We start from the raw sequence: 15,300 nt of genomic DNA on the forward strand, positions 1-15,300 counted from the left end.
AGTAAACTTGGTTAACTGTCTAGTTGGTACAAATTCATAATGAATAATCCCTGTGATATCAAAAAACGTAACACCGTTTTAATTCTTGATTTGGACTGACGGAACTTCTCTGATCAAGGAGAATTGGCTGATATCCATTGTGCACTTTGACGCTTTGTTTCATATTGATACACTCATGTTTCATCACCAGTGATAAAATAACCCAAAACATCGTCTTGCCGCTCCAAAAGGTCTTGGCAAACTTTGACTCTCCTTTGCTTTTTTTCATTGGGGAGCTCCTTTGGGACCATTTTTGCACATACCTCTCTCATACCAAGATTTTCAGTCAAGATTTGTTTACTTGGTCTGCTATGCTTCTCACAGTAAGCCAATGATTTTGACGCACAATTTGATGAACTTTTGCAATGTTTTTGTCAGTTCTGCTGGTTACTGCCCACTCTGACCGCTCTTCATCAGTGACACATTCTCTCCCCCTCAGAAAAACATTTAATCCATTTGTTCACTGCCATTTTTTTCATGGCATTATCTCCATAAACTTGGACTAACATGTCCCAGATTTCACTTTCACTCTTGCCAAGTTTAACAAGAAATTTAATGTTTGATCATTGCTCTAATTCAAACTCGGACATTCCTGTGACAGCACACAAAGACACACAACAATAATGAACACCACTCAGCAAGACACTGCCACATGTCAACACGAACATAGCTGTGAGATGCTGATATACCAAGGTTATGAAGCCTTACTGAGCTATTTGTAAAGTGCTGGCAATGTAAGCACAGGATGGCAAGTTCACAAACTTATCACACCTTTTACACTGTGGGTAAGCCAATCCTCACAGTCCTTCAACCTGGAAGTCAGTCCCACTCTCTGATGCACCAAAAGCAATCAAGGCTCACTACAATAGGAGAACACACACAACACACTCAAGGGACACTCCTGGAATATACACACAGAAGATCAGGAAGACTGTGCCATTGGACTATCCAGGATACATACTACATAAAGCCCATCAGCAAACACTGAAAGACACAGAAGATCTACCTAATACATAGACATAAACACAGAGCAGCAGCTAGAAATAGGAAACAAAGGAACATACCTTAATATAAGGACAGAAGAAACCTCCAGAAATAGAACAAAATAAAACTGAGGCAACCAACCTACCAGAGACAGAGTTTAAAACACTAATTATATGAATGCTTAAGGAACTTAGTGATAATTTCAAAAAAAGACAGCAAACAAAATACAAAAGGACATAGAAACCAAAAATATCAGTCAGAAATAAAGAATACAATAACTGAAATGAAGAATACACTAGAAGGAATCAACAGCAGATTAGATGAAGCAGAGGATCAAATGAGCAATTTAGAAGACAAGATAGCAGAAAACACCCAATCAGAACAACAAAAAGAAAAAAGAATAAAAAACAATGAAGATCAATTAAGGGACCTGTGAGACAATACCAAGCATAACAACATTTCCATCAGAGGAATTCCCGAAGAAGAAAGGGAGCAAATTATTGAGAAACTATTTGAAGAAATAATGACTGGAAATTTCCCTAACCTGGTGAAGGAAATACACATGCAAGCCCAGGGAGGACAGAGGATCCCAAAAAAGATGAACCCAAACAGGCCCACACCAAGAAACATCATAGTTAAAATGGCAAAGATTAAAGACACAGAGAGAATCCTAAAAGTAACAAGAGAAAGACAATTAGTCGCTCACAAGGGAGCTCCCATAATACTATCAGCTGATTTCTGAACAGAAACTTTGGAAACTAACAAAGATAAAAATATGAATAATAACTGACTCTGGGTGGTGAACACACAATGTGATTTATAGATGATGTAATACAGAATTGTACACCTGAAATCTATGAAACTTTCTAACAATTGTCACCCCCAATAAACTTTAATTTAAAAATATGAATAATAAAATGGCAATAACTATGTACCTATCAATAATCACTTGAAATGGAAGTGTATTAAATGCTCCAATCAAAAGACATACGGGGAGGGCCAAAGTCAGCAAGATGGCGTCGAGTGGTGGGGAGCTGGGGACCTTATTCGACCACCACGTCCAAAAGGCTATATGCGACACGCGGGCCAAATATTGGGAGGGGTGACGGCCTCATGCTGTCAAGGTATATACAATTAATTTGGAATCTCAGTACTTATTAATACAAGGAGTTCCTGCAGTGGGAGCAATGAAGGAATTAGTTGAGCGATTTGCTCTGTATGGAGCAATTGAACAGTATAATGCTCTAGATGAATACCCAGCAGAAGACTTTACAGAAGTTTACCTTATTAAATTTGTGAATTTACAAACTGCACGGACAGCCAAGAGAAAAATGGATGAACAGAGTTTCTTTGGTGGATTGCTTCATGTGTGCTATGCTCCAGAATTTGAGACAATTGAAGAAACTAGAAAATAATTACAAGAGAGGAAGGCTTATATAGCAGGAATTACTAAAAATAAAGATCATTTCATGACAAAGAAGAAACTGGTTTCAGAACATAACGACACAAAAGATTTTCGACAGGACTTCCATTCCGAGAAATCAGGATTCTGTGCAGCTGGAAATGCAGGTCCTTGTCTTCCTTATTCTTGTGACTTGCCTTTGTGTTATTTCTCCTCAAAATGTACATGTTCGTCAAGAGCACGTGGATGGAGCATCGAACTCTTTTCAGGAGGGTAGAAACCTTGGTGAAACAGTAGAGCATTGCAACCACAATGACACTCTGCAGAAAATGCAGATGAAAACTTTTAAAAATTCAGTGGCCTGCCCTGGTGCACAGAAGGCTATTACTCCTTCAGAGGCAGTTGACAGATTTATGCCTAGGACAACACAACTGCAGGAGCGGAAAAGAAGAAGAGAAAATGATCGTAAACTTGGAACTTTTCTTGAAACAAGCATGAGCAGTCATGACGTTATGATTGGACCTCTTTTACCAGACATACCTAAAGTGGATATGCATGATGATTCATTGAATACAACCGCGAATTTAATTCGGAATAAACTTAAAGAGATAAGATCATTTTTGAACTGTTTTAAGAGATGATTTGGTTATAGTAGGACTAACAATTAAATGGAGAATTGTTTGTGAAAACTATGGCATTGTCATTAATTTTTTTCATTTTTAGTTTTTTGATGTGTTTTCCTACAATTCTCTGTTGAATTAACTGAATTTGACTAATAGAAATTTATTTGCTTTGATGCCATTAATCTTGCTTTGAACAATGAACAAAATATATTTTGTATCACTCTAAATATAAAAGCAGTGGTTTCAGTAAGATCAATTCTGAGAGGAGAGCTCAGGCCCTCCCTTTTTTTAAGCCCCTCAGGTACTTCTAATATGAGCCCAAGTAGAGAACTATATTTTAAAAATATTTTTGAAATTTTCAGTTACAATTGTCATACAATATTATATTAGTTTCAGGTGTACAACATAGTGATTAGACATTTACATAATTTATGAAGTGATCACTACAATAAATTTAATACCCATCTGACACCATACATAGTTATTACAATATTATTGACTGTATTCCTTATGCTATACCCTACATTCCCATGACTATTTTGTAACTACCAATTTGTAGTGCTTTCTCCCATCTCCTTTTTCACCCAACCCTCCCCTCTCTCCCATCTGACAACTATCAAAATATTTTCTGTATCTGTGAGTTTATTCCCCTTTTTTTTTTTTAAATAGGAGCACATGGGATTTTTGTTTTTTTTGAAAATTTCTTTTCTTTAGTTTTTTTTTTTTTTTTTTTTTTTTCAAATTGGGGAATATTGGGGAACAGTGTGTTTCTCCAGGGCCCATCAGCTCCAAGTCACTGTCCTTCGGTCTAGTTGTGGAGGGCGCAGCTCAGCTCCAAGTCCAGTTGCCGTTTTCAATCCTTAGTTGTGGGGAGCGCCGCCCACCATCCCATGCGGGAATTGACCTGACAACCTTGTTGAGAGCTCAACGCTCTAATCAACTCAGCCATCCGGCTGCCCCTCTATGAGTTTCTTTCTGTTTTATTTTGTTCTTTAGATTCCACGTATGGGGAAATCTTGTGGCATTTGTCTTTCTCTGTCTTAACTCCACTCATCACAGTAACCTCTGGGTCCATCCATGTTGTTGCGAGTGGCGGGATTTCGTTCTTTTTTGTGGCTGACCAATATTCCACCTTTTATCCATTCATCCGTTGGTGGACACCCGGGCTGCCTCCATACCTTGGCTATTGTGAATAGTGCTGCAATGAACATATGAATGCACACATCCTCTTGAAATAGTATTTTGAATTTCTTTGTGTAGATGCCCAGGAGTGAAATTATTGGGTCCTTCTTTGTCTCTTATTATAGCTTTTGTTTTGAAGTCTGTTTTGTCTGGTATGGGTGTTGTTGCCCCAGCTTTTGATTTGTTTCCATTCTCGTGAAGTGTCTTTTTCCATCCTTTTCCTTTCAGTGTGTGTCTTTTGATCTGAGGCAGGTTTCTTGTGGGCAGCACATGTAGGGTGCTGCTTTCTTGTTCTTTCAGCCACCCTATGTTTTGATTGGAGAATTTAATACATTTGCATTGGAAGTGGTTGTTGATGGATATGTAGGTGTTGCTGTTTTATTAAAAATGGCGATGGCTATGTACCTATCAATAGTCGCTTTAGATGTGAATGGATTAGATGCTCCAATTGAGAGACATGGGGTGGCTGACTGGATGGGAGGGCGGGACCCTTGTATATGCTGTATACGGGAGACTCGCCTCGGAACAAGGGACACACACAGGCTGAAAGTGAAGGGTTGGAGTGAGATGTTTCATGCAAATGGAAATGAGAAAAGAGCTGGAGTTGCAGTGCTTGTATCTAACAGGATAGACTTTGAAATAAAGAACATATTAAAAGATAAAGATGGGCACTATATAATAATAAAGGGATCAATTTGACAAGAGGACATAACCCTAGTAAACATCTATGCACCCAACATAGGACCACCTAAATATATAAAACAGGTACTGACTGACATAAAGACAGAGATCAACAGTAACACTATCATAGTAGGGGACTTCAACACACCTCTGACAACAAGGGACAGGTCTTCCAGACAGAAAATCAATATGGAAACAACAGCCTTAAATGATACATTGGACCACTTGGATTTAATCGATATTTTCAGAGCATTTCACCCCAATGCTGCAAAATACACGTTTTTCTCAAGTGCACATGGAACATTTTCCAAGATAGACCTTATGTTAGGCCACAAAACAAGTCTTGATAAATTTAAGAAAATTGAAATCATACCAATTGTCTTCTCTGATCACAGTGCTATGAAATTAGAAATGAACTACAGAAAAAAAACTGGAAAACACACCAATTCATGGACGCTGAATAACTTATTACTAAATAATGAATGGGTCGAGCAGGAGATCAAGGAAGAAATCAAAAGATATCTCGAGACAAACGAAAATGAAAACACGACGACCCAAAATCTATGGAATGCCTCGAAAGCAGTCCTAAGAGGGAAATTCATAGTTTTGCAGGCCTACCTAAAGAAACCTACATCACTAATCAACAGTTTACCTTCACACTTAAGGGATCTGGAAAAAGAACAGCAAAATAAGCCCAAAGGAGCACAAGGAAGGAGATAATAAAGATTAGAACAGAAATAAATGAAATAGAAACCAGAAAAACAATACAAAAGATCAATGAATCCAAGAATTGGTTCTTAGAGAGGATAAACAAAATTGACAAACCTTTAGCCAGACTCATTAAAAAAAAGAGAGAGAGGACCCAAATTAATAAAATCAGAAATGAAAGAGGAGAAGTGACAACAGACACTGCAGAAATACAAAAAAATTTAAGAAATTACTATGAGAAACTATATGCCAACAAATTTGACAATCTGGAAGAAATGGACAATTTTCTAGAGGCGTACAACCTTCCAAGGCTAACTCAAGAAGAAACAGAAAACCTAAATAGACTGATTACCTCCAGGGAAATTGAATCAGTAATCAACAATCTCCCAACAAACAAAAGCCCTGGACCAGATGGCTTTACAGGTGAATTTTACAAAACGTTCAAAAAAGAATTATTACCTATTCTCCTCAAGCTCTTCCAAAAAATCCAGAAGGAGGGAAGACTCCCAAACACTTTTTACGAAGCCACTATCACCCTCATCCCAAAATCAGACAAAGACACCACAAAAAAAGAAAACTACAGGCCAATATCTCTAATGAACATAGATGCAAAAATCCTCAACAAAATATTAGCGAACAGAATTCAGCAATACATTAAAAAGATCATACATCATGATCAAGTGGGATTCATCCCTGGTATGCAAGGGTGGTTCAACATCCGCAAATCAATTAATGTGATACACCACATTAACAAAATGAAAAATAAAAATCACATGATTGTATCAATAGATGCAGAAAAAGCATTTGATAAAATCCAACAGCCATTTATGATAAAAACCCTTAAGAAAGTGGGAATAGAGGGATCATATCTCAACATAATAAAGGCCATATATGACAAACCCACAGCTAACATCATACTCAATGGGGAAAAGCTAAAACCATTCCCCCTAAGATCAGGAACAAGGCAAGGTTGCCCACTATCTCTGCTTCTATTCAACATAGTGCTGGAAGTTCTAGCCACAGCAATCAGACAAGAAAAAGAAATAAAAGGCATCCAAATTGGTAAGGAGGAAGTAAAATTATCATTATATGCAGATGATATGATACTATATATAGAGAACCCTAAAGACTCCACCAAGAAGCTATTAGAGCTGATAGATGAATTTAGTAAAGTAGCAGGATACAAAATAAATATTCAGAAATCAGTTGCATTTCTATATACCAATAATAAAACATCAGAAGGAGAAATTAAAAAAGCAATCCCATTTACAATTGCTCCAAAAACTATAAAATACCTGGGAATAAATTTAACCAAAGAAGTAAAAGATCTGTACTCAGAAAATTATAAGACACTGAAGAAAGAAATGAAAGAAGATATAAATAGATGGAAACACATATCATGTTCATGGATAGGAAGAATTAATATAGTTAAAATGTCCATACTGCCTAAGGCAATATACATATTCAACGCAATTCCTATCAAACTACCAACGACGTTTTTCACAGAAATAGAACATATAATCCTAAAATTTATATGGGACCATAAAAGACCCCGGATAGCCTCAGCAATCTTGAGAAATAAGAACAAAGTGGGAGGTATAACAATACCTGACTTCAAATTACACTACAAGGCTACAGTAATCAAAACAGCATGGTACTGGCATAAAAACAGACACATAGATCAATGGAACAGAATAGAGAGTCCAGAAATAAATCCATGCCTATATGGCCATTTAATCTACGACAATGGAAGCAAGAAAGTACGATGGGGTAAAGACAGTCTATTCAATAAATGGTGCTGGGAAACCTGGACAGACACATGCAAAAAAATGAAGCTGGACCACCTCCTTACACCATATACAAAAATAAATTCAAAATGGCTTAAAGACTTAAATGTAAGATCTGAAACCATAAAATACCTAGAAGAAAATATAGGAAGAAACTTCACAGACATTACCCAGAGTAAGATTTTTACTGATATATCCCCTCGCACGAGGGAAGTAAGAGAAAAAATAAACATGTGGGATTACATCAAACTAAAAAGTTTTTTCACAGCAAAGGAAACCATCAATAAAACAAAAAGGGATCCTACTGAATGGGAAAAGATATTTGCCGATGATATATCTGATAAGGGATTAATATCACAAATCTATAAAAAACTCACTCAACTCAACTCCAAAAAAACAAATGACCCAATTAAAAAATGGGCAGAGGACTTGAAGAGACATTTTTCTAAAAAGGACATACAGATGGCAAACAGACATATGAAGAAATGCTCAACCTCACTAACCATCAGAGAAATGCAAATAAAAACCACAACGAGATACCACCTCACCCCAGTCAAAATGGCTATCATCAATAAATCAACAAACAACAAGTGCTGGCGCGGATGTGGAGAAAAGGGAACGCTTGTGCACTGTTGGTGGGATTGCAGATTGGTTCAGCCACTATGGAAAACAGTATGGAGGTATCTCAAAAATCTGAAAATGGAACTACCCTATGATCCAGTAATTCCACTCCTAGGTATCTATCCGGAGAAATCCAAAACTCCAATTCAAAAATCTTTATGCACTCCTATGTTTATTGCAGCACTATACACAATAGCTAAGACATGGAAACAACCAAAATGCCCATTGGTAGATGACTGGATTAAGAAACTATGGTACATTTATACAATGGAGTATTACGCAGCCATAAAGAAGAAAGAAATCTTACCATTTGCAACAACATGGATGGACCTAGAGAACATTATGTTAAGTGAAATAAGTCAGACAGAGAAAGATAAGTACCATATGATTTCACTTATTTGCGGAATCTAAAGAAAAGAATAAGTGAATGAACTAATCAAAAACAGTTTTGGAGACAAAGAGGAAAAACTGAGGGTTGCTAGATGGGTGGGAGGGGGGAGAGTGGGGGGGAGGGTGAGGGGACGGAGGGCAGTCGGTGACCACAGGATGGCCACGGGGTTTTGAAAATTAATCTGGGGAACGTAATCAATAATGTTGTAAAGATTTTGTAGGGTATCCGATAGACACGTGTCCCATTTGGGAGACCATCTCAGGGAAGATGTAGATGCCTGATCACTGCACTGTACACCTGAAGCTGAACAATAATGAATGCCAACTATAATATTACATATATATCTATATGTATATATATAGATATATATGTATATATAGGTATGTATACATTTACAAGAGGCAGAGTACAGCATTGGGAGTGGAGATAGTGCGATGGGATGACTCGGTGCGATGTCAGAGGGATAGTGGATGGAGGGAGGGGGGTCCATAGTGTGAGGGATATAAATGATAAACGTCTAAGAAAAAAAAAAACCTCATAGACACAGACAATAGTTTAGTGGTTACCAGAGGGTAAGGGGGGTGGGGGTGGGAGATGAGGGTAAGGGGGATCAAATATATGGCGATGGAAGGAGAACTGACTCTGGGTGGTGAATACACAATGTAATTTATAGATGGTGTGATACACAATTGTACACCTGAAATCTATGTAATTTTACTAACAATTGTCACCCCAATAAATAAAAATAAATAAATAAATAAAAAAAGACATACGGTAGCTGAGTGGATAAGAAAACAAGATCTATGCATATGGCATCTACAAGAGACCCACCTCAGACTGAAAGACACACACACAACTGAAAGTAAAGAAATAAAAAAAGATATTTCAAACAAATGGAAATGAGAAAAAAGCTGGGGTCGCAATACTCATATTGGACAAAATAGACTTTAAAACGAACACTATAATAAGAGACAAAGAAGGACATTACATAATTATAAAGGGATCAATCCAACAAGAGGACATAACCCTAGTAAACATCTATGCACCCAACATATGAGCACCTAAATATATAAAACTAATATTGACCAACATGAAGGCAGCGAGATCAACAGTAACACAATCATAGTAGGGGACTGTAACACCCACTGACACCAAGGGACAGATCCTCCAGACAGAAAATCAACATGGAAACAACAGCCTTAAAGACACACTAGACCAGAAGGATTTAAATGATATTTTAGAGCACTTCACCCCAAAGCAGCAGAATATACATTCTTTTCAAGCACACTTGGAATATTTTCCAACAAAGGCCTCATGTTAGGCCACAAAACAAGTCTCGATGAATTTCAGAAATTGAAATCAATCAAGCATCTTCTCTGACCACAGTGGTATGAAACCAGAAATCGATTACAAGGAAAAAACTGAAACACACACACACACACACACACACACACACACACACACACACAGAGAGAATAAACATGCTACTAAATAACGAATGGGTCAACAATGAGATCAAGGAAGAAATCAAAAGATACCTTCAAACAAACAAAAATGAAAACACAACAACCCAAAACCTATGGGACACAGAGAAAGCAGTCCTTAGAGGGAAATTCACAGCAGTACAGACCTACCTCAAAAAACAAGAAAAATCTCAAGTTAACAGTCTATCTTTACACCTAAGGGAACAGGAAAACGAATAGCAAAATAAGCCCAAAGTGAGAACAAGCAAGGAAATGATGAAGATCAGCATAGAAATTAATGAAATATAGACTTTAACAAACAACACAAAAATCAATGAAACCAAGATCTATTTTTTTGAATTGATAGACAAAACTGACAAACCTTTAACCAGACTCAAGGGAAAAAGGAGAGGAGGCAGCCGGATGTTTTAGTTAGAGTAGTGCTCATAACACCAAGGTCGCTGGTTCAATTCCCACATGGACCAGTGAGAAACAACAAGTTGAGCTTGGAGCTGAGCCGCTAGTGGGTCACTGGGTGGCTCAGTGGTTAGAGCACAGTGCTCATAACACCAAGGTTGCCAGATAGATTCCCACATGGGCCAGTGAGCCACACCATCCACAACTAGATTGCAAACAGCAACTTGACCTGGATCTGAGCTGGTTAAATGTTTGTCAGTTTTGTTTATCAATTCAAAAAACCAGGTCATAATTTTCTGAGTACGGCTATTTTTTGTATTGTTTTTTAAAGTCTCTTTCATTAATTTCTATTCTGATCTTTAGCATTTCCTTCTTTTATTTCTCATACTCACTTTGGGCTTATTTTGCTGTTCTTTTTCCTGTTTTCTTAATTTCTCTTTCTGATAGTCGTTATTGATGATGTATAAAAGTGCAACTAAATGGCTTCACAGGTGAATTTTACCAAAAAGAGAGGGGGCAGCCAGTTGGTTTAGTGGTTAGAGCGCAGTGCTCATAACACCTATTCTCAAATTATTCCAAAAAATCCAGGAGGAGGGACTGCTCCTAAACTCATCGAGGCCACCATTGCCCTGATTCCAAAACAAGACAAATTAATTACCAGAAAAGAAAACTATAGGCTGATATTCCTAATGAACATAGATGCAAAAATCCTCAGCAAAATACTAGCAAACTGAATTCAGCAATACATTAAAAAGATCATACACCACGGTCAAGTGAGATTCATTCCTGGTATGCAAGGTTGGTTCAATATCTTTAACTCAATTAACGTGATCCAGCACAAAAAAAGAAAAAGAAAAGAAAAAGAAAAATTATATGGTCATATCGATGGATGCAGAAAAAATATATGACAAAATCCAGCATCCATTTATGATAAAAACTCTTAGCAAAGTGGGAATAGAGGGGCCATATCTCAACATAATAAAAGCCATATATGACACACTCACAGCTAACATCATACTCAATGGGGAAAAAGCTAAAAGCATTCCCTTTAAGATCAGGAAAAACACAAGGATGCCCACTTTCTCCACTTTTACTCAATATAGTACTGAATGTTCTAGCCAGAGCAATCAGACAAGAAAAAAGAAATAGGAAGCATCCAAATTGAAAAGGAGGAAGGAAGTAAAATTGTCATTATTTGTAGACTCATAATACTCTATACAGAGAACCTAAAGATTACACCAAAAACTATTAAAATTGGTAAATGCATTTAGTAAAGTAGCAGGATACAAAATTAATATTCAGAAATTGGTTGTACTTTTATACACCAAAAATGAACTATCAGAAAGAAAAATTGAGAAACAATCCCATTTAAAATTGCATGAAAAAATACTTAGAAATAAATTTAACCAAGGAAGTAAAAGACCTGTACTCAGAAAATTATGACATTGAAGAGAGAAATTAAAGAAGATACAAATAAAGGAAACATATACCATGCTCATGGATAGGAAGAATTAATATAATTAAAATGTCCATACTATCCTAAGCAATCTGAGACTAAATGCAATCCCTATCAAAATACCAATGGCATTTCTCACAGAACTAAAACAAATAATCCTAAAATTTATATGGAAACATAAAAGACCATGAATAACCACAGCAATCCTGAGAAATAAGAACAAAGCTAGAGGTACCACGCTACCTGATATCAAATTATACTACAAGGCTATAGTAATCCAAACAGCATGGTATGGGCATAAAAACAGACACATATATCAACGGAACAGAATAGAGAGCCCAGAAATAAATCCATGCTTATATGATCATTTAACCTGTGACCAAAAAAGTAAGAATTTACATTGGGGCATAGACAATCAATTTAATAAATGGTGCTGGGAAAACTGGACACACACTTGCAAAAAAAAAAATCAGAAAGAAACTGGACCACCTTTTAATGCCATATACAATAATGAACTCAAAATGGATTAAAGACTTAAATGTAAGACCCAAACCATAGAGCTCCAGGAAGAAAATATAGGAAGTAAACTCTCAGATATTACCCTTAGAAATATTTGTACGTATATATCTCCTGGGCAAGGGAAACAAAGGAAAAATTAAACAAATGGGACTACAACACTAAAGTATTTTACACAGCAAAGGAAACCATCACAAAAACAAAGACATCATACTGAATTGGAGAAGATATTTACCAATGATATATTTGATAAGGGGTTAAATCCAAAATTTATTTTAAAAACAAATACAAATCAACACCAAAACACACACACACACACACACACACACACACACACTTCAATTAAAAAATTCAGAGAAGACGTGAAGACATTTTTCCAAAGAAGACATAAAGATGGGCAATAGACATACGAAATGATGTTCAACCTCACTAATCATCAGGGAAATGCAAATAAAAACCACAATGAGATACCACTTCACTCCTGTCACAACGGCTATGATCAATAAATCAACAAACAAATAGTGCTGGTGAGGATGTGAAGAAAAGGGAACCCGCATGCAATGTTGGTAGATTTGCAAATTGGTGCAGCCACTATGGAAAACAGTATGGAGGTTCTTCAAGCAATTAAAAATAAAACTACCTTATGATCCAGCAATTCCACTCCTGGGTATTTATCCAAAGAAATCCAAAACACTAATTTTTAAAAAGTATATGCACCCATATGGTCACTGCAGTGCTATTCACAATAGCCAAGATATGGAAACAACCAAAATCCCATCAATAGACCACTGGATAAAGAAACTGTGGGTTTATGCCACAGAAATGGTGGCATGAGGAATGCTTCATGAAATCTCCCCTGGAATTTACAACAAATTGAACAGCTATAATTCAACAAAGGAATCCCTGCATGGCACACAGGCACAACTGAGAGACCACCAAATTGAATCATCTAAAGTGGACAAATCAGGCAAGCAGGGAAGCAGGGAAGGGGGAAGTACAGACACTCGGGTCACCGGCCACAGGACACACATTAAAGCTCAGAGCTCCCCGTAGTCCGGAGCTACCAGAGTCATAGGAGAGGGTAGGATTCTAACTGCTAGTGCTCCCCTTATGGCCCACAGTCCTGCCTGAGGGATCAGCATATAACACGGCTGGACCCAAAGCTCACAGAAGAGACCTCAGAAAAAAGACTGAGGGAAAAAGGGTGAGAAGGGTGGTTAAAGCCCTCACTGCCAAGCAGAGAATGGAAGACACAGAGACCTGCCAACTCCTCCCCATCCTCCCAGTCTACAAGCAGACTCCAGAAGAAATGGTAGCAGTGGCAGATTAAAGAATACCATATTTACAGCTCACAGAATGGCAGACCCACAGTGACAGACTCACAGTGCAACTAATTCCGGTGAAAGAGAAGGAACAGTAGGGGCAAGACAACTGTGAGCTGGTAGTTGCCATTGCTCAGAGCCACCTCTCACAACCCACTCCATCCCCGCCCCCACCTATCTGGGAGGATCCCTGCAGGGGCGACCGGAGCCAGAAACACAAGCTCTGAATCTGGTTGCAGGAAGAGCATTGGGACTTCAGAAGCTCTCCACATCCCCCCACAGACGTGGTGCCCTGAGACCCAGGCGACCTGTTCACAGAGGAGAAGCCCACATTCCAAGGAAACCCCCATCGCGTGAGAAGCCAGAACAGTGCAAGAGAAAATATAATGCTACAGCGTGACAGAGAATGAAAGGCTGCAGCGGGAGAGAAAATAAAACATTCCACCAACACCTACTGGAGAGCAAAAGAAAGACATCTTCCTATGAACCTGTTGCAGAACCCATTCCTGTAGATGCCTAGGAAGAGAAATAACAATTCATTAATTACCATGAATAACCAAGGTAACAAGGCAACTCAGAAAGAAAATGAAGTCTCCAGAAAATGACTTTCCAGACATAGAAATATGTGACTAAAATGACAGAGAATTCAGGATTGCAGTTTTGAAAAAACTCAATGAGATGCAAGTAAACACAGACAGGCAGTTTAATCAACTCAAAAGCACAATCAAAGAAAAAAATAAACATTTTACCAAAGAGATTGAAATATTAAAACAGAACCAAATAGAAATTCTGGAGATTAGGAACTCAATAAAAGAAATGAAGAATACAACAGCCAGCTTAGGTAATAGAGCTGACCAGCTGGAGAAAAGAATCAGTGACATCGAAGATAGAAATCTGTAAATGACACAGATGGAAGAAGAGAGAGACTTGGGAGTTAAAAGAAATGAAAGAACTCTACAAGAACTTTCTGACTCCATCAGAAAGAGAAACATAAAAACAATGAGAATACCAGAAGGAGAAGAAAGGCAGAAGGGAACAGAAAGTATATTCAAACAGTCGAAAAGAACTTCCCAAACTTGTGGAAAGAAATGGATCCTTGAATCCAAGAAGCAAATAGAACACTGTGGGGACAGAGCCCCAAAAAGCAGTTTCCAGGCTCTCGGCCTCACATAGAAAGGTGCTGGCTCAGGTAGTAAATGGCCATCGACTGTGATCAAATGGCCATCAGCTGTGGCTGGTTGGCCGTCAGCTGTAACCAGTGAGCCGTTGGCCACTAATATAACTGCTGTGGCTACACTAGCAAAAATGGGGGCTAGCAAGAAGATGGTGGCTGAATCTGCAAGCGGCACAGTGAGGGTTGAGAATTGTGTGGCTCCTGTTTCTTGTTTCTCCAACCCAGCCGCCAGCGAGAGTATAGTGGTGTGACTCCCCTACCTATGGCTCCGTGGGTGTTCCTTTTTGGCCTAGCCATATCCTGCGTTCTTGTGTGGGGAGTGGGACCGGAGACCCCGCCTGACACCCCGCACGACAAACACCTAATTACCTCAATCCCAACAGGCCTTCTCCAAGGCTACATTGTATTGAAACTGTCAAAAATTAACGACAAAGAAAGAATCCTCAGGGCAGCCAGGGAAAAGAAGACGGTAACCTACAAAGGAAAGCCCATTAGATTATCAGCAGATTTTTCAGCAGAAGGTCTACCATCCAG

At 38.1% G+C, this 15,300-nt stretch overlaps 1 pseudogene; it reads left to right on the forward strand.

Annotated features, from left to right (window-relative positions):
• Window positions 1-2,036: 2,036 nt before the first annotated feature.
• Window positions 2,037-3,066, forward strand: LOC117035422 (RNA-binding protein 48-like; annotated as a pseudogene).
• Window positions 3,067-15,300: the final 12,234 nt, after the last annotated feature.

Source organism: Rhinolophus ferrumequinum, chromosome 15 (assembly GCF_004115265.2).
Source record: "Rhinolophus ferrumequinum isolate MPI-CBG mRhiFer1 chromosome 15, mRhiFer1_v1.p, whole genome shotgun sequence".
In the NCBI taxonomy this organism is placed as follows: Eukaryota; Metazoa; Chordata; class Mammalia; order Chiroptera; family Rhinolophidae; genus Rhinolophus; species Rhinolophus ferrumequinum.